The sequence below is a fragment of the Stegodyphus dumicola genome, chromosome X1 (genome assembly GCF_044657685.1).
Source record: "Stegodyphus dumicola isolate Sdum_Otavi_A_Nest chromosome X1, ASM4465768v1".
NCBI lineage: Eukaryota > Metazoa > Arthropoda > Arachnida > Araneae > Eresidae > Stegodyphus > Stegodyphus dumicola.
In genome coordinates this window covers 71567708-71587485 of record NC_140780.1, presented here as the reverse complement: position 1 = coordinate 71587485, position 19778 = coordinate 71567708, and positions in this window count along the sequence as shown.

Below are 19778 nucleotides of genomic sequence, written 5' to 3'. Positions count from 1 at the left end.
ATTTTTACCAGGCTTGGGTAATAAAATTACTTTAGCAGTTTTCCATTTATCTGGGAAATAATTATTTTCAAGACAGGCATTTAATATGCTGACATATTTCGTGATAACATTAATAGGCAAGTTTTTGATGGCGACGTTAGTGATGTTATCAAAACCGGGAGCTTTTCTATTTTTCATTCTTTTGATAATTTCCTTAACTTCATTAGGTGAAGTATAATTAGTCTTGTTTTTGGGTCCCGGGCCATTAATCCAGTCTTGAATAAAATATCTAGTGTCATATGAAAATAAAGGGTCGCTTGGATCTTGGTTAGGAACAAATTGTTTTTCTAAAAAGTCAGCCATTACATTGGCTTTGTCTTTATTAGTGACAGATATAATATTATCACCGTAAATTGGTTTATTGTTCGGTTTTTTGCCTCGAAGATTCTTTGCAAAAGACCAGAATGCATTATTTGGCTCATTGAATGTTTCAATTTTTGCATTCCAAGACTCATCCCTGTGTTTATAAATACTTTTCTTTATTTCTCTGTTCAGTTTATTTAACTCTTTTTTGATCCTAGGATCCCAGGCAATATGCCATCTTTTGCGCAGTTTGTTTCTTTGTGAAATCAGGTTTCTAATGTTACTAGGCAATCTAGCACTGTACTTATCAGCAGGAATTTTCTTAGTAGCCCTGTTATATGCACTAAGTATACTATTATTGAGAACATCAATTGCATAGTCAATATCAAATTTTGTTTTAAGTTGCTCAATAGCCGGAGGGTTTTCAAAGAGGAAATTATAATATTTATTCCAGTCCGTAGTGATTTTAAATCTTTCGTCAGTGTTTTTATTTGTACCAAGCGTAGCTAAGACCGGCACATGATCTGAAGTTAATTCAACTTTCACATCAAGATAAATCGGGATTGAAGTGGTGGTAAGAAGAACATCCAGGATGTCTCCTTTTCGAGGGTCATCAGGAAGATAGGAATATTCAGTAGGCGCATAAAAATAAATAGGATAATTATTAATAAATTCTAGTAAAAGTTCTCCATTTCTGTTGGTGCGTCTGCAACCCCACTCTACATTCTTCGCGTTGAGATCGCCAGCTAAGATGATATGTTCTGAATTAGGCAGCAATTCAGCGAGTTTATGCTCATCAATAGGAATGTGTGGAGGGTTATACAATGCAATGAAATAAATTATGCCATAATTTGGTAATAAAACAGAAGCTGTTACAGCTTCGTAGCCGTTACCTCTATCTTCGCTAATGAGGCATGATTGCAAGGAGTGCTTAACGTAAATAGCGGCCCCCCCACCACGGTGACTCAGTCTGTCACACCTGTAACAGATGTAATTTGCGATCTTAATATTCATACAAGGCGTCGCAAACGTTTCGGTGACAAGAGCAACATCAATATCATAGGTTAGTAAGAAATTATGAAATTCCTGGATTCTATTTAAGATGCTATGAGCATTCCAAATCATGATTTGGATAGGAGCTCTATTAATTCTGTGCGGGCCCATTATCAGTATTGTTGGGTTGATTGCTTTCATGATGATTTTTGTTCAAGTCCTTAACTTGTTGTGTGAGCTGGAGAAAACCAGCGGATTTTATTGCTGAAACCAGTTCAGCGAGATCAGTGAAAACTTTTTTGGCCTCAGTAATAGTATCTGTGTAGATACCAGTCGAAAGAGCAGCTGCGAAAGATTTACCTTCAACTATTCTATCAGAAAAAGTTTTAGGCTTTTCAGTTTTATTTTTTGGAAATTTTTCACATCCTTTGAAACTAGATGTGTGGTTGCCACCGCAATTTACACAAACTAAAGGAACATCTTTCTTATTTTTGTCCGGACAGTCTTTTACATAATGATTTTTACTACACCTGACACATTTCGGTTCATAGTTACAACCCGCCTGAGTGTGGCCAAAACCCTGGCATCGAAAACATTGCAATGGTCCCTGTCGGCCTCTGTATTCAACAATTTTGACTCTGAGGTCGCATAAATAGCGTTCATGATATATTTGTTTAGAGTTTTCATTTTTAGGTAGGGTAACAAGGAAAAGTGGAAGTTTCTTAACTTCACCTCCTCTACGTCGTGACATTTGCTTTATTTCAATTATTTGATAATTTAATTCAGTTAAACTTTCCTTATTTCCTCAATTTCAGTCGTGAGAAGTAGTCCATTAATTACTACCTTGAGATTTTTATCCTCTGGCAAAATGTACGAATGATGCTCCACTTTCATCTCTTTTAAGATCCTAACAATTCCCTTATAACTGTCAGGATCAGAAGTAATAATTTTAACACCAACCTTGATATTCTGTCCGATGAATTTATATTTGTGTTGATGGAATAATCCTGTTAACGCTTTATATTTGAATTTGGTTTCTTTGAGAATTATCGGAGGGAGTTTGTTCTTTTTAGGTGTTTTGACCTGTGTGTTATTATCATTTGTGGAATTTCGCTGATGATCAGCATTAGAAGTATCCATTTCAATGTTATCAGAGATAGTGTGTTGTTCAGGAATGACTGATTCTTGACTAGTATTCTTTGAATTTTCCTGCGGTACAATCGTACCATTGTTATCTTTCTGAGTGATAACTGGTGAAATGATTTGCGTGAAATTATCTAATTTAATCTTTTTAAAACCCTGTCTGGGATTTCTTGTACGGACTGTTTTGTCTCCAAAACGTTGTGGATAGTCTTCGTCAGAGCTAGAATCTTTATCTAATGTTTTTTTATCATCAGAAACAATTGCGTTATCATGAATACTAATTGGGCTACGTGCCCTCTCATTTTCTTCGTAATTTTTACTTGTGGTTGGAATTTGAGGTTGTGTCTTATCTTGATTTAAAACTGAGTCAGTTTTACTTTGAGTAAGGAGTGCATTGACAATTTCAAGTGAGCTTAACAAAAAATTTAAGAATTTTGTTTCAATTTCTGTGAGTTCACTTTTATCCAATTTGAGTTGTTCCAACTCATGTATTTGTAATTTGTAACTTTCTACGAGCCTCTCCATGGTCGCGCTAAGCCAAAGCAAAACGCAGAGAAATCCAGAAATCCAGCGCCCATAAGGCAGTAGTCCTACACCCCGGAAAGGAGCCCTGGCTCGACAGCCTTCTCCACAGACGGATGTGTAGGCGGAAAACACACGAGGCCCCTGACAATCACCTGAAGTGAAAGCTTGGGGGTAACTACGTGAGTTATAAAATCCAAAAAAATTCGCGCAGAACAGAGAGAATATATCTGATTAATTTAAATCGCGCAGTAAAGCGAAATTTATCGTAATATGGCAAAAAACAAGTAACCAGCAATTAGGGTATTTGGCAAGACACACGGTATTAAATTTCATAATTAAAACTCAAAAGGCCAAAATAATCGAAAATAACAAATTAGTGAAAGCGTATCAGCATTTCACAAATCATCCAAACCATAAATAGCATTAAAAAATGCTGATGCAGTCAGATAAGCAATGCACTTGTTCGCACAGGCAAACCACGTTGAACGGACGTACTCCAGAGACAGATCGGAAGCAGGCACAATATCAAACGGTGAACCTTCACCCATCAAGTCCCTGCTCAGAATAAGATAGATATACTGAGATATACTGAAGATGATTATCTAGAAATGCTTCTTGTGCATTGCGATATTCATAGAGAAAACCTGGTAGCTAAAAACAATTCGCCTGTTCTAAATGAAATACTAAATTCAGTTATAAAGTGTATCAATGTTATTAAAGCTAGGGCCAAATGTGAACGTCTTTTCAAGTTATTTTATGAAGAACAAAATGAAGACGATATGAGACTTGTACTTCACACTGAAGTAAGAAGGCTGTCGAAAGAGAACTGCTTGGAAAGATTTATGGAACTATTTGATACTCTTAGTTATTTTATAAGCGACAAGCCTGAAATGAAAAACCCGTTAATGGATGATAACAAGGCAATTGTGGGTTATTTAGCCGATATCTGTGAAAAATTAAATATATTAAATAAACAACTTAAAGGAGCAAATAAAACTTAGGCTAGGTTATTTTAATTACGGCAAAGCCTCTAGGGCTATCTGCCTAAGGGGAGGTATGCCTTCGTGGAGGACTTTCTAAGGAAAACTGGCTCGTATACACGTTACACATGGGGAAAACTACAAAAACACCCATGCAGCCAGCCCGTTCGCGGGATTTGAACCTCGGACCAAACTATCAGTGTTCAGCGACTTAACTGCTCGGGCGCTGGTGGATATCGATGCAAAAGGAAGATATTTGGTTTCATTGTCTTTGTTGAATTATGTCAGGCATATACTATTTACCAAAAAAATTTTGAAAAGTCTCATTGGCTCCAAAAATGTGACGTGACTACCGCTATACTTGTTATTGTCGATCATCTGAAAATTTTATCGGCTGATTTAAAAGATTTTGCAACTTAAAACAAATTGATTTCCCAACTTGGATGATGCAGCCAATGCATCATCCAAGGATTTGGCTGATATTTCAAATATGTAGTAAAAAGAAGAACTCGCAGAAATGCAAAATGCTGAGTCAATTAAAACTTTATTGAATATAAAAGGAGCGATGACATAGCTTTGTGAGGAAACCAGAATCAGATATCCAAATGCAACAAAATTTGCAAGAGAACTATTGTTACCGTTTCCATCTTCATATTTTGCTATAAAAAAAAATAATAAAAAAAAAAAAAACGGTTGGATATAATGAAACCGGGAGACTTGAGACTCAAGTTATCTAAATTGGAACCTGACATAAAATTTCTTTGCAGCAAGTATCAAGCGCAAGGAACTCGCTAAATTTAAATAATAAAAATTAATAATACTTAAAATGAAAAACTTTCACTAAAATGAGTTTTTTCTTGAATTTCAGTTCTCCACGTTTTTAAAGTTCACTTGCTGTGTTTGCTCATAAAATTTCGTAGTCATTTCTTCCTAAAAGCTATCATTCAAGTTTCTTTCGTGAACATTTCAATTTTTAAATATTAAATATCATGTATATGCTACGAGGAGCTTAAAAATTTTTGAGAGGATTAGATGGGGCATAGCACAAAAAAGGTTGGGAAACACTGACCTAGCCCTTCTATTTATCCCTGCCTGCAAACGTTAGAATTTTTTAAGCAAAATTACCGCCCGTCTACTAGACTGGGACAGCCTACGTGATAAAAAGCAATTGCCCATCTTGCAGCTCGTAAGTGAGTGAAAATCGTGCTATCACAACTAGGTATAAACTACGAATGAGTTTTGACCTATTCCTGAAGTTAGGCCGAAGGCCGCTCGTTTTTAGTTAAATAGTCAAAGGTGCGCTTAGCACCACGCCCGCAGGCGACACTACAGCATTACTTTTTAAGCAACATTACCGTCCGTCTATTAAGCCCATAATGGTCTCCTTCATTACCCTTCAGCCAGTGCTTTGTCTTAATCACCTCAGTTTTCCTTAACGAAGTTGTGGAGGTAATTGCATTAAGTTGCAAAGGTACTCCGGAAAATATCGCCTTGGGCCGTCCGTCTACTAGACAGGGACAGCCTCCATGATAGACAAGTGATAGACGTGAGAATTGTTAAGTGACTTAAAAGAAAAATAATCTTTAGGCATTGAATGAAAACGGATAGTGGTGGATAGGTACTTCTTGCACTTGCAATCAAATTATTGGTTAAAACTCATCACGCAATGCGCAAAAGCGTGGCGATGATTACATATTTCTCAAAACATATATAAAATGAACTTGCAAAACATGCAAAGATTACTGCCACAGCACACTCAATATTGAAAAAAGATGCTAACTTGGCCAGAATCTTACTACGAGAACGGATTTGTGGACCTGTTTTTAGAATAAGACTCAAAATGAAATTACATGGGGATCTCCTGCTAAATTACATGAAGGGTTACCTGTAGTATTAATATATGTAACATTAATATACTAATTATATGTAATATTAGTAATCAAGTGAATGTTTAAATTATTTTACAAGAATCTTTAGGTAATTAAGTTTTCATGTGTGTTCTTATTATCTAGTTTCTGAATATCCTCTTTCTGCCGCTCGTACTAGTAACGCCCCTTTGGGCGGGTCATAACGCCCAAATTTGGAAGCTAAACTTTAGAGCGACATTAGTTTAACAATTTAAAAAGATAATTGTCATTAAAATAAAATATAAGGTATTTCCATCACTTGATTTAAATGAAAAAGAAATGAACGCAAAAATGATTCATTTCCATTGCCTGATAGTGGGCAGGGTCCATTGAGGGATACGCATTATAGGCATAAAAACTTGAATAGCCCCGCCCCATTTGTTCGGTTATGCGAGTTCTTGCTTCATTAGGTACATATAGTAAACCGGGATACACAATTAATAGAAACTAAGAGTAATTATGGCATAAACCAAAGTGTAGAATCTATTCATACACAACATACTATATGTATAAAGTCGAATGTGTTTCAGCTTCTTAACATCAGTTCCTCCCCCCAACTGGCGAAAACATCCAAAGACTGGCGATTTTCTTTACCTGCATTTGGCGAAATTTTCCGAAAAAATCTTAAAATGACATTTTCCTTAGCATTCCTTACATTTGCTTTTAAAGGAAGTAAAGCTCTTAGTTTTTATCTTCAAAATAATTAAACTTAGTGCTTCTTTAATTATGATATTCTCTCTCAAGATACGGAATAGCTGGATGGAGAACTAAGTGCCGAAAAAGATAAAAATATTCACTCATTTTAATAAATGCAAGTGATGTACGGCTCAAATAAGCTTTAATAAATTTATTCTCTTCATCATTGTTTAACAAAAATAAATAAATAAAAGCCTTTTATTGACAGAACTATTAGGGGTATCAAAATAATGTATTTTATACCTCTATTAACTTTCAGTGTTCTGGAATCAAAATTTTGTTTACACTGTGAAAAAGAAGTAATTCGTATATTGGATAGCTACAATTTTGTATGATGTTCAACCTTTTATGCAAATGAATTATTTTGCATTTGATAAAACAATTTAGGGATTTTTTATTTTCGTTAAACTGGTCAACTTAACACAGCACATTAATGTACCTGACTTCAAAATCAATATTTAGAATTTATTGCATATTTCCTTTTAAATTAACCATATCTAAAAAACATTATTCGTTGTTTTGCTTAAGTACTTATTATGAGCTTTCCTTCTCAGTTATGCGATACATATCATAATAAATAGCTTTTTCACTTGTAACCTATCAGGATTCTGCCTATCAACAGTCAAGTGGAGTACACTGCTGAACTCTGTTTGATAAGAGTTCAAATCCTGGCAAATTGGTTGTTTCCAATGCTTTTTTATGTTTTTTGTTATGTATAACATGTGTCTAAGACAGTTCACCTTAGGAAGCTCTCCACAAAAGCATCTCTCTTCTTAGACATATATCCATCATGTACTTTGCCATATTCAGACCGACTGTTAGAACCCTATATTTACACATACTTGGTAGCATGCGAAAGACTGTGAATTGTGTGAAAAAGAATTTCTCTTTCCCCTTAAACACTGAAGTATTATGCAAAACTACAGTATTTTGTAAACATAAGTCTTTTAGTACTCATACTTTCACATTAGTTTCAAATATTATTTAATGTTGCACATGGCTGCATCTGTGATAATGAAACCGGTTTATAGAGCATTTGAATTGAAAAGTAAGGTATCTGGTGATTGACGGCAATTATACAGATAATAGACAAGGTTTCTTAGTAGTATATTAATACAGATCTATCAAATAATTAATATGATAATAGTGTCTTATAAATAATAACTCTTAAAATCAGTACAAGAATTCCCTGCTATGTTTATCTGTTTGCATTTCTTTATGCATCATTTAAATTGATTTTTAGACATCTGTTTATTTTCTTAATTGTCTATGCCTGAAATTAACTATCAATCTTTTTCCAAGCAAACCAGTTACTCTGGAATTTGTCCAGACCTAGGCTATATTCAAAATTGTTGAGCTTTATTACTTTTTACTATACTATAAAGCAGAAGTTGCTTTAGAACAGAATTTTTTTGAAATAACGTCTATTCTTTTGTGTAGGGAATCAGATCAGCTCAATTTTTATGCAGAATTTCTGCTGAAATATAATGCTAAGAACAAAATTAGCATTATGTAAATCACATGCAGATAATGTTCACTGATTTTCTTTGTTTTCCAATGCATGCATTTTCACTGGATGAATAAAATGTTTATCTAAATATTATCTCATTTGCAGGAGAGAGAGAGAAGAGTATTTCCTCTGCTTCTTTTTTTTTTTTTTTTCTTTTTAATTAATTTGTTATCTGTCATTTTGAAATTTTACATTTTTGCAGAAACTCAAAAGACCTTTTATTCACAAGCAATTTATTTGAAAATGAAAGCTTTGTAAAAAACAAATTATTTAAGTGACGCTTTTCTACCTCATCACCAAGCAGGATTTCTTAACTGTGGGTCATAACTCCAAAAGGGGTTGCAAAAATTTATTTCAGGTGCACGAATTAAAGGAAACAATAGTTGCAATCCCTTCATTGTACTTAATTTATTGCATTTTCTATTCGGCAGAATTAAAAAATCATAATACTAGTTAAGTTGAGCTGTAAATTATATTTATATATAGAAAAATACCACTAAGTGCATCATAATAGTGTTATTACAATCCCATTTCAGCATATAACTTATTTCAGAATCAAAATATGCCACAAACACACAGGTACATAGCATCTTGTGCCACACAGGCTTGTCAAGAAAAAGGTTGGAGCCACTGTATTTGCTGTAGTGATAACTCTTTTCCAGTATAATGAGTTATATCTCTTTTATCGTAACAAGTGCATGCATCAGAAGAGCAACAAAATATAGTATTTAACTGTGTTACTCGACTAAGTGGTATTTATTTGAAAAATTATTAATAGTGATGTTGCTATTTATATTTTAGGATAAAATTATTTTTTATTTATGGATAAATGGTTGAACTTAAGGAAAAAAAAAAGTAATAACAAAAATGGCGATGCTACTAGTTCTGTTCAAGCAAGATCTTGTAATCGAAAGGATGGACCTACGATGCAAAACAAAAGTATGATGAGATATTTTCTCCAATTTGGTTTAATTTTCAACAATTGTGCTGCTAATGAACAATTTCTTTGTTGAATTTGCAATAACATTTTAGCGAATTAGAGTACGAAACCATCAAAATGAGAAAAGCATCTCAACTCCAAGCATCCTGCATATGTCAACAAACTAAAAAAAGAATATATTGAACAACTGCTAAAATCTTGAAATGAAGGAAAATGATATTGTGAGAAATTTATGACTGTTACTAAAAAACATTTATTCATGCTACATGAAGTTTCATATCTGATTGCTTAAAATAAAAAGTCATGCACCATTACAAAAGATCTTGTATTAAAATTAATTAAACTATTAAAATGGTAGAAATATTTTACAGAAGTAAATATGGTGATGGAATTTGAAAATTCCTGGATCAGGCGATATCGTCACCAATAGAATTACTGAAATTAATGACGACAAATCTGAACAACCCAATATTAGACTTAAAAAAGGCTCAAATTTTCAATTCATTTGGATGAAACAACTGATATTCAAAAATTAGCCCAGTTGTCAATGTATGTCAGCGACATTCATAAAGAAAGCTTTGAAGAAGAATTGTTATTTTTTTTTTTTTTTTTTTTTTTTTTGTCCTTTGGAAAGAGGGAGAAGAGATACATAGTAAAGATGAGTGAGTGAGTGAGTGAGTGATTATGGCGCAAAAACCAGAGATGATTATGACGCGCCAAACACAAGATGGGATGATTACAATTGAAGTCATTAAAATTCAATGAATAAAAACAAGTAGATAAATTTACCAAATCCAGAGGATGAAGTCATATAAAAACAATTTAAAAGCACATATTAAAATTCAAGACACAGTCTTCAAAACAAATTACATTAGGTAATAAAAGCCAATCTCTTTTAAATAGTAAAATAAATTACAATTGACCTCTCTTCCGATTAAATGGTCGAGAGGTAAGTCACAGCTATTAAAATATTTCTGGCGAAGATTATTAAAACATGGACACTCAATTAAAATATGATGAACAGATAAACAAACATTACAATTAAAACAAACAGGCTCATTTTCAGCTTTGAGAAGATAGTTATGTGTGACTCTAGTGTGACCAATTCTGAGGCGAGTCAAAAGAACGTCCTCCTTACGATTTCCAGAAAAATCCCAATGCTCAATTCTAGGCTTGACGGTTTTCAACTTGTTGTGATGCTGAACATCCCAAATTTGCTGCCATTTTTTTCGGACCTTTCCTTTGATGACACTGCAGATATCTCTAAAAGGGATAAGGCGACTGGACAGTTCAACAGCAGATTTGGCTGCGATATCTGCAAGCTCATTTCCCTTTATTCCAGCATGTCCAGGAACCCAGCAGTACAGGACTTCAAAACCTCGAATCGTTAAATTTATATGAATTTTTAGAACATCCACAACCACAGGATTCTGATTGTTGGGAAAAGCTTCCAAGGATTTAAGAGCACTATACGAGTCTGTATAAACTATGAACTTTCTATGGCAGAGCTTTGATATGTACAAAAGACCATAATATATTGCAGTTAGTTCAGATGTTATGACTGAGCAAGCATGGTGCAGGCATTTGCCCTCAATGTAATCTTCAAATACAAAAGCCGTCCCGACATGATCATTTGACTTCAATCCATCTGTGTATATCGGATAATAACTGCTATATTTCTGCCTGTGCTCAGCAAAGAGTTGTCTGTAAACGATCTCGTTAGTGCTTGCCTTCACGTGATGTTTGAAAACATCAAGCAGCTGAATACGTGAATTTTCCCAAGGTGGGATTTCAAAGTTCTGCACTGCTTGGGGGCGCATATCAGAGAGGGAATGTTCCTCAATGATAGGGCAATGATAGGTCTTAAAGGAAAGGTAGGAATACAGGATGGACGTGTTTCAAATAATGTATTACACTCATGATCAAGTAAGCATAGCTTATTGGGATGTTCAGGTTGTGATAGAATATTAAAATATTGCAAAAGGGTCAATTGCTCACGCCTCAGATAAAGTGATGGTTCGTTAGAGTCAACATACAGGCTCTGGACAGGAGAAGTCCTGAAAGCTCCTGAACAAATCCGCAGAGCTTGATGGTGAACAGTATCGAGTTTTAACAAAACTGATGACCGAGCGGATCCATAAACAACTGAGCCATAGTCCAGTCTAGAGCGAACAAGGGCTCTGTAAATGCGAAGCATGGAGCAACGCTCTGCACCCCAGGAGGTGTTCGCCAACACTTTTAAAATATTTAGTGTTTTTAGACACTTCTTTCTCAGGTTTAAAACATGAGAAAGGAAAGTCAATTTTCGGTCGAACGTCACTCCTAAAAATTTTACTTCGGGCGTAACTAGAATAATTGTACCATTCAAATATAACTCAGGTTCAGGATGGAGACCACGCTTCCTACAAAAGTGAACACACACAGTTTTCTGTTTCGAAAATGTAAATCCCTGTTTGTCTGACCATTCTTGGATCTTATTCAGAGCCATCTGCAGTTGCCTCTCTACATATCTCATGTCTGCTCCTCGACAGCTAATCTGCAGATCATCAACATATAGAGATCCCAAGATGGTGGGAGGAAGTTCTTTTAATACAGAGTTTATTTTTAAACTAAACAGGGTTACACTAAGCACACAGCCTTGAGGCACACCCTCTTCCTGTTGAAAAACATCCGAAAAAACAGAGCCAATCCTTATTTGAAAAGTTCTAGCGTTCAAGAAATTCTGTATGAAAATTGGTAGGTTGCCGCGCAAGCCACTCTCGTGAAGATCCCGGAGTATACCGTATCTCCATGCCTTATCATAAGCTTTCTCAATGTCGAAGAATATTGAGACAAGGTGACTCCTTCTGACAAAGGCTTTTCGAATAGATGTCTCTAATAGAAGCATATTGTCTACGGTCGTTCTCCCCTTTCGAAAACCGCTCTGATAAGGCGATATAATATTATTATTTTCCAAGAAGTAGACTAGCCGGCTGTTTACCTTTTCAAAGAGTTTGCAAACACAACTGGTAAGGGCAATTGGCCGATAGTTCGAGGGATTCCTCGGGTCTTTCCCTGGCTTCGCAATAGGAATGACAATAGCTCTCCTCCATGCACTGGGAAATGTACGCTCCTTCCACACTCTATTGTAAAGTGTGAGAAGGGCACTCAGTGACTTATAGGACAGATGCTTTAGCATTTCATAATACACGCCATCCAGACCCGGACAAGACCTATGTGTCTGCAACAAAGCTCTCTTTAGTTCAACCATAGTAAAGTCTCTATTGTACGGGTCAAAGTTGGAAGAGTTGAAAGCGATGGGATTTTTTTCAGAGCGTTGCTTGATAGAAAGAAATGCAGGTGAGTAATTTCGGCTGGAAGAAACGGCAGCAAATGTCTCACCAATTGTATTTGCAATTTCTTCTATGGAGCTAATCACTCGGCCATCTTTTTCCAGAAAGGAAAGTGAGTGGTCTTTATACATTCCGCATGCTTTTCGAACTCTTTCCCAAACCCGCTTACTAGGCGTAGAGGATGTTATTGAGGACACATATGAAATCCAGGAATCCCTCTGGCTCTGCCTTCTTACTTTCCGTGCATTTGCTTTGGCTCTTTTAAAAGCTATAAGGTTTCGCAGAGTAGGATATCTACGAAAAATACCCCATGCTTTTTTCTGTTTTTTCAGTGCTTCATGACAGTCGCGATTCCACCACGGTTTCGAATATTTTAGTGTTTTCCCTGATGTTCTAGGAATCGAAAGCATAGCTGCCTGAATAATAGTATTAGTAACAGCTTCAACAGCGTCATCGATACGCACACCTTCTACCATTTCCTCCGTCAGCTCTGCAACGGAAGAGAAGAGTTCCCAGTCTGCCCTGTCCAGGATAAAACGATGGACTCTCGACACGGGGTTTGCTCCTCTTCGTGCAAGAGACACAAAAATAGGATAATGATCGCTGTTGTACAGGTCATTTCCGACACTAAAAGTGCAAAATGGCAACAGAGATGGTGAACAGATGGCAAGATCGAGAGCGTGGAATGTCCTTGAAGGCTCGTGGAAGTACGTATCTTGCGCATTATTTAGGAGACAAAGGCTATGATCTTCGATCATCTGCTCAATTTGTCTTCCTCGGCAATTTGTATCTTTACTTCCCCAGAGTGGACTATGGCCGTTAAAATCTCCTATTATGATAAAAGGCTCAGGCAGCTGCTCTATTAGATTATTTAAATCTTGCTGATAAATGTGCTCATTTGGAGGCAAATACAAAGAAACAAATGAAACAACAATATCAAAATTTATTTGAGTAGCGACAACTTGGAGGGAGGTCGTCAAAGGAAGTACATTTGAGGGATAGTCCAGTGAGGTGAGGAGACCTACACCTCCGCTGGCACGCTCACCTGTAAGGTTGTCCTTCCTGACGAGAGAAAACCTCCGAAGTTTTGCATGTTGATCTGGTTTCAGATTTGTCTCTTGTATTGCGAAGCACACAGGATGATAAGCATTTATAATAGATTTGATGTCAAGCAAGTTTCGGTGGAAACCGCGACAGTTCCATGAGACGAGGGTGGCCATTATGATTGGTGTTTGTTTTTCCTGTGTTCCTTTTTACTTTTGCGCGGAAGTAGATGCTCGGGAACTTCCATTCCATCCTCCACCTCCATACCGTCTGAATCTAGAGATTCAGAATTCATGTCATCTACAGATCGGCTTCTATTTTTGGATACTATTTTTGGAGGCACAGTTTTTGGTTTGCTCAAGATTGTTATTTCTTTATTTTGTATTGTATGTGTTGGATTTTCTTTTTTCTTGCTTTCAGGCTGCTGGGTTTTATTTGTCGGAGTCTGTGTAGTTATGGAAGTTTGGGTGGCTATAGTGCGGGTTGATTTCACGGCATTTACATATGATTTGTTTGATTGAGGCCGTGTGCTTTGAACTTGTCTCCTGGCTTCGGCATATGAAATATTCCTAGAAACTTTTATGGTCTGAACTTCCTTTTCAGATTTCCATTTTGGACAAGAGCGAGAAAATGCTGGGTGATCACCCTTGCAGTTAACACACAATGGCGCAGCGGTGCACTTATCACTATCGTGGCCAACCAACGAGCATCTGGCGCACGTAAGGGTGCCACGACAGGATGTCTTAGAGTGACCAAACCGCTGGCATTGGAAGCATCGCATTGGGTTGGGAATATATGGTCTTACGGGACAGTTAAGATACCCAGCCTTTATATTCTTCGGCAGATCAGGCGATTTGAAGGTCAGGATCACGTGTTTCGTGTCAATCAACTGACCTTCCTTTCGCATCTTGATCCGCCTAGCACCACAGACATTTTGGTCAGCTAACTCGGAGACGAACTCTTCTTCTGAAACACACAGAAGGTCGATCTCCGAGATCACGCCTCTACAGGTATTAAGTGTTTTGTGTGCTGACACTGTTATAGCTACTTGTCCTAGTTTGGTTTGACATAAAAGTGAAGCAGACTGGGTGGCCGAAAGGGTATCAATGAGCAAGTCTCCAGAACGGAGACGCTTTATGTTCCTTGGCTCACCTACACAGGAATGAATGTATTTGCTGACCAGGAAAGGAGACATCTTTTGCAATTCTCCAGAGGCACTGGAAACAACAACAAAGCGCGGACAATCAGCAGATTCTTTGGCATTTGCAACGGTACGGATCTTCTTTGTAATGGATTTGTCAATAACTTCAATATCTTTGGTATTTTCATCGGTCCGGATCTTTTTGTTAATGGATTTCTCAACGATTTCTATATTTTGGTTGGTATCATTTGGGTCAGGTTTTTTAAGAATGAAAAGTGAAGCCATGTTTGTAAGAGAAAAGATTCAGGTCCGACGGCCCCGCCCACCACGGAGCCCAACAAGGGAACACAGATTCCTGTGTTAGGGCTAGCCGGACCTATACGCAAACTGAAGCCCCACAGTCGGCTTTCCCGAAAGCAGGTACTCCCGAGAGCTTGACCCCAAGCCACTGACACAAGGACTAGTGACCAGCCGATTGACACCCGTGAGGACGACTAAGGTGCCTCCCGTTTAGCTGAAGCAGAGGCCAAAGCACTGTGTTGGGGACAGTACCTCGCCCCTCAACTACCAGGACCCTCCTTTCCAGCGACACGGGTCTCCACGCACGGCAAACACGTGGTCAGTTTTCTCGCCACTCGAAAACTAGAAACAAGGTCTGTTCCAGCCTCTCGTGACGAGCCCCAAACTCCGTAGAGAGAAACCACAAGGGAAAAGGGAAGGGAAAAAGTTCCAGCCAAGAGGAGAGGAGACGGAAAAGAGGACAGATCACTGGGGCTCCAGGATCGTGACAACCGTCTCACCAAGAAGATGATCCCCTGAAGGGCATAGTAAAGATGATTAAGTTTTTAACAACTGAAGGTTTAGAACGGAAAAAATTTTATTGAAATATTTGCAGATGGTGCAAACGTTAAAATTGGTAAATCATTTGTTAAAACTGCTGGTAATGATCATGTAACTGTTGCCCACTGCATAATCCAACATAGGCCATATCACAAAGAACAAAAAAAAAAAGGTTTGAGCACTGTGTCCTAATGTCAAAATTATCACTTTTATTAACAGCCATTTAGTTTCAAATCTGTAAAAGATGTAGACTCTGAATAGAAAAATTTATTACTACACACAGAAGATGTGAAGATGGTTTAAAAATATTATTGTTATGAATAGATGAAATTATTATACTTTTAACCAAAAGAAAATCTGCTCTTGTTGGTCATCTTCAGAATGATTTATGATTATGAAAGCTGTATTTTTCGTCAGATATTTCTGAGAAACTAGATGATTTCAACTTGTCTGTTTGTGCAAAATCAGCAGTACATTTGCTCTGAATGATTAAATTGGTATTAAATATATCAATGTTTGGAAGAATAGGGTGGACAGCAATTCATTTGAAATGTTTTTTTGCTACTTTTATTTTTATAATTGGAAAAAATAACTGTAAAACATTAATTGCAAAAAGTATTATTCATCAATTTAGAGCCTAAGAAACATAGTTTTGCAAATATTTTATATCGAATTTTGCTTTCAAAATGCTACCTTGGACTCAAAAACCATTTTTGATTGACATTAATGTGATTAATCTTCTGCCATATAAAGCCGAACAGAATTTCACCAATCTGTTGAGTGATTCAAAGAGGTCTTGAATTAAAAAGTTTAAGGAGCACTGTCATCAAGAATTAATTTGCCTTATATGTTGTGTGTACAGTTATACAGAGGAAATCGAATGTCCTTACATATATACTTAAAAATAAAACCACTTATGAGATTATTGTTTCATTAAAACATATCTAGTTAGTTATAAGACATAACTCTTAACAAAAAAGCCACAACATTTTTAGAGAAATAAGGTACCTGAAAAGAAAATAAGTATATTCTCTTTTGTTAAGCACTACTAATTTTGATAATTATGAATACTGAAAGTATCAAAAATAGTTGGTAGCTTACTAAACATCTATCTTAAGAAAAATGTATAGCTTATATTAGCTTTCTCTAAATGTGCTATTGGTTACCACACTTTCAGAAAAGTTTGATGATTTGATCATTTATATATATTACCAGATTTTGAAACAAAAGAAAAACTTGGTTTTATTTGACAAGAATTGTTAATTTCTATTTGAATGACTGGCAGTAATTTTTTTCAGGGCTTTTCCTCCAGAAATATTACCTTAAAATCAATTATTTGATATCATTGTTTTCCCATGAAAAAATACTTTAAATCTCATTATTTAATAACACTGTTTTTTTATCACTTGCTTAATATGTACCTTCTTTTAATAGAAGAGATTTTGCATATTACAATAACAGTTAGCTTTTTTATAATCTGAAATGAAACTGCTTGTTAAGTGTAGTCATGAACTACAGTGGAAAAATTTTGATTAAGGAGTAAACTAAGCTGGTATACAATTCCTAGTAGTTTGAAGGATATGAAAATTTGATAAAGAGAATCAATTTGTATTTTTGTGATGCAAAATTAATTGTCAAATGAATTGTATTTTGTGGCATACATATACTAATTTAAACCTTTTATATGTAACTAATTGTAATTGTAGTGATGCAAATCCCAAAAATTTACATTATTATATGCATATCAGTTTAAAATCTAACAAATTTGACCTTGATATTCTAAAGGCATTTAAAATTCCCAAAGTGAATCACAGCTCATTTCTTGTTAGACATCTTGAGAACAATCATCTGTTCATCATCCAGCTGCATTATATTGGTGGCATAACTAGGAGAGGACATGTGTCCCCAGGCACAGCATCCAGGGAGTGCCAAATTGCTATTCTTCATTGCATCTTGGAAAACAGGAAGGACCATTAAACCTTCAGTTATCCCAAGGCACTGAAAACCTTACTTACACTTCTAATATCAATGAGAAATAATAACTGAACTTATGATATTGGCTAAATACATTACAACTTTGAAATAAACTCACTTGAAAGATAAAATAATGCTATAAAAGTTTAGATATCAGTAGTGACAAAAAGTGGTTTCTTACTGCACAGTTTAATCTCAAATTTGAGATTCCCTCACCCAAAGTGTATCAGATGAAGTGATTAAATAATGCTACAAAAACTGCAGCCTTGAACAGCTTAGTTTTGATAAAAAAAGACTAATGAAATGTGGTATTCCTATTGCAGAGTTTAATATCAAATTATTTTGATATTGCAGAGTTTAATATCAAATTATTTTGATATTGCAGAGTTTAATATCAAATTATTTGATGTCTTTTTTATTTATTTAATTTTGGTTAGCTAGAAAATATTTAAGTATAATTTCTAAATAAACTTTTTATGAAATGTTTGAAGAAAACCTTTTAACAGCATTAACCATTAAACAAAGGTAGCCAACTCTTATAAATATGACTTGTTGGTGCTTCAGGCATTGAACCCTAGGGTTTTTACTTGTTGGTGGGGTAGAAAATACAAGAACCAGTCAAATTACCCTGAAAATTAAAATTACCCTCAATCAAAGAGATGGTGAACATAAAGGTGTCCAAGGCTGGTAGCAGAAATGGGAGATTAAATAAACAGTTATTGCTGAGATGATTAATACATTACTACAGGAATTTAAATGATATAAATAAATTGCATAGAGGCAGTACGCTGATGTTACATAGATAAAAGGTATATAAATAGAACTGAAATTAAGGCATGAAATAGTTGTACTTACAGGAATTTTAAATAGCCAAATACTGTTAATACTTCACAATGCAGAAATAATAAGTATAAATCCAAAATGAGTGCTTTTAGATGTATGGTAGAATAAACAATATAATAGTTACATGAAGGCGGAGCAACTCACCATGAGTGGTAAACAAAATTAAGAAAGCGAAAAAATAAGGAAAAGCAAACTGCAGATTTCACAAAATCAATATTTAGTATTGTGGTGAATTATTCTAGGCCTTTTGTAAGGATGGTCAATGGTAGGATTGTAGTTATCAAGATTTTTAATATGTTCATAACTGGAATTTTGAATCTTTTGAGAGAATTTGTGAGACCAAAAGTAACTTTAGGATAGTAACGAGTATTTATTCACCGAGTAACGAATACATACGGGTACAAAATGACTAGTTACTTCCACAGCACTACTTTTTAAGCAAAATTGCCGTCCGTCTACTAGACTGGCACGGCTTGCATGATAAGAGCCATGTGTCTAAAGTACTCTAGTCCAAAGCTGTATGTAAGTAAAGCGTCGGCACTCCCATACTATAACCTGACGCCAAATTGCAGCGCCAATTCATTGCAGTGGTGGCGATGTAAACTAAATCTCTCCCCCTCCTCCTCTTCCCTACAGAGACGCATGGAGGTAGAAAGAAAGATGGAGGGTCCCTAATCGGTTTTGAAGCACTGCGATCCCTTCGCGTTGACCAAAACACTGGGGGATTTAAGATCAATGGGTTTGGCCACGATCGAATGTAAATATTTTGTAAGTGCGTCGTAATTATACATTTATATATTTTCTATTTCTACAATATTTCAGAGTCCTAAGTGTACGGAAAGAATACATTTTTAAACAAATTTTATTGTGTTATTAACATTAAAATTACGCATTATTTCTTCTCTACTTATAGAACTTCTGCCTAAAATACTTTCTCAAATATGACATGATTTTTTTTAGCTTCTGATGCATCTTTTAAATGAAAAAAATCCAAGTCAATTTGTAATTAATGCTCTATTCGGTCCATTTCAAATTAGCTCTCCTTTTATTTTAATAGTGAAATACTACGTTAAAAAGGGAATAAAAAAGGATTTTTTAAAATATTATTTAAAACTTGTACTTGCGTTATTACAAAATGTAGGGCAATAATTATTTTAATTATACTTATCAGACTTTTTTTATCCTTAATTTCAACAATACATATCCTAAAACTCTTCTTTATTACTTCCTTAAGTACGCATCTCATAGAATTTGCTTTGCAGTACCTTTTAACAGATTGCTTTCCAGTACAAACAATTCATGCTTAAATAGTTTTATAATGTATTTGTCAGCAGAATTACAATTTATGTTTACAATTTAATGTTAAGGTTATTATATATTTAGATAATATTTATAATTATTATAAATTTAGATACATTTAATAATTAGATTTCTTCAAAGTAATTTTCACGGGAGTTTTTTTTATTTCAAATACATTTATAAATAATTTAATAAATATTTACGTATCTTGTTAAAGGCAGATACATACTTTTTGCAAATACAAGCATAAATACCCATACATATTTCAC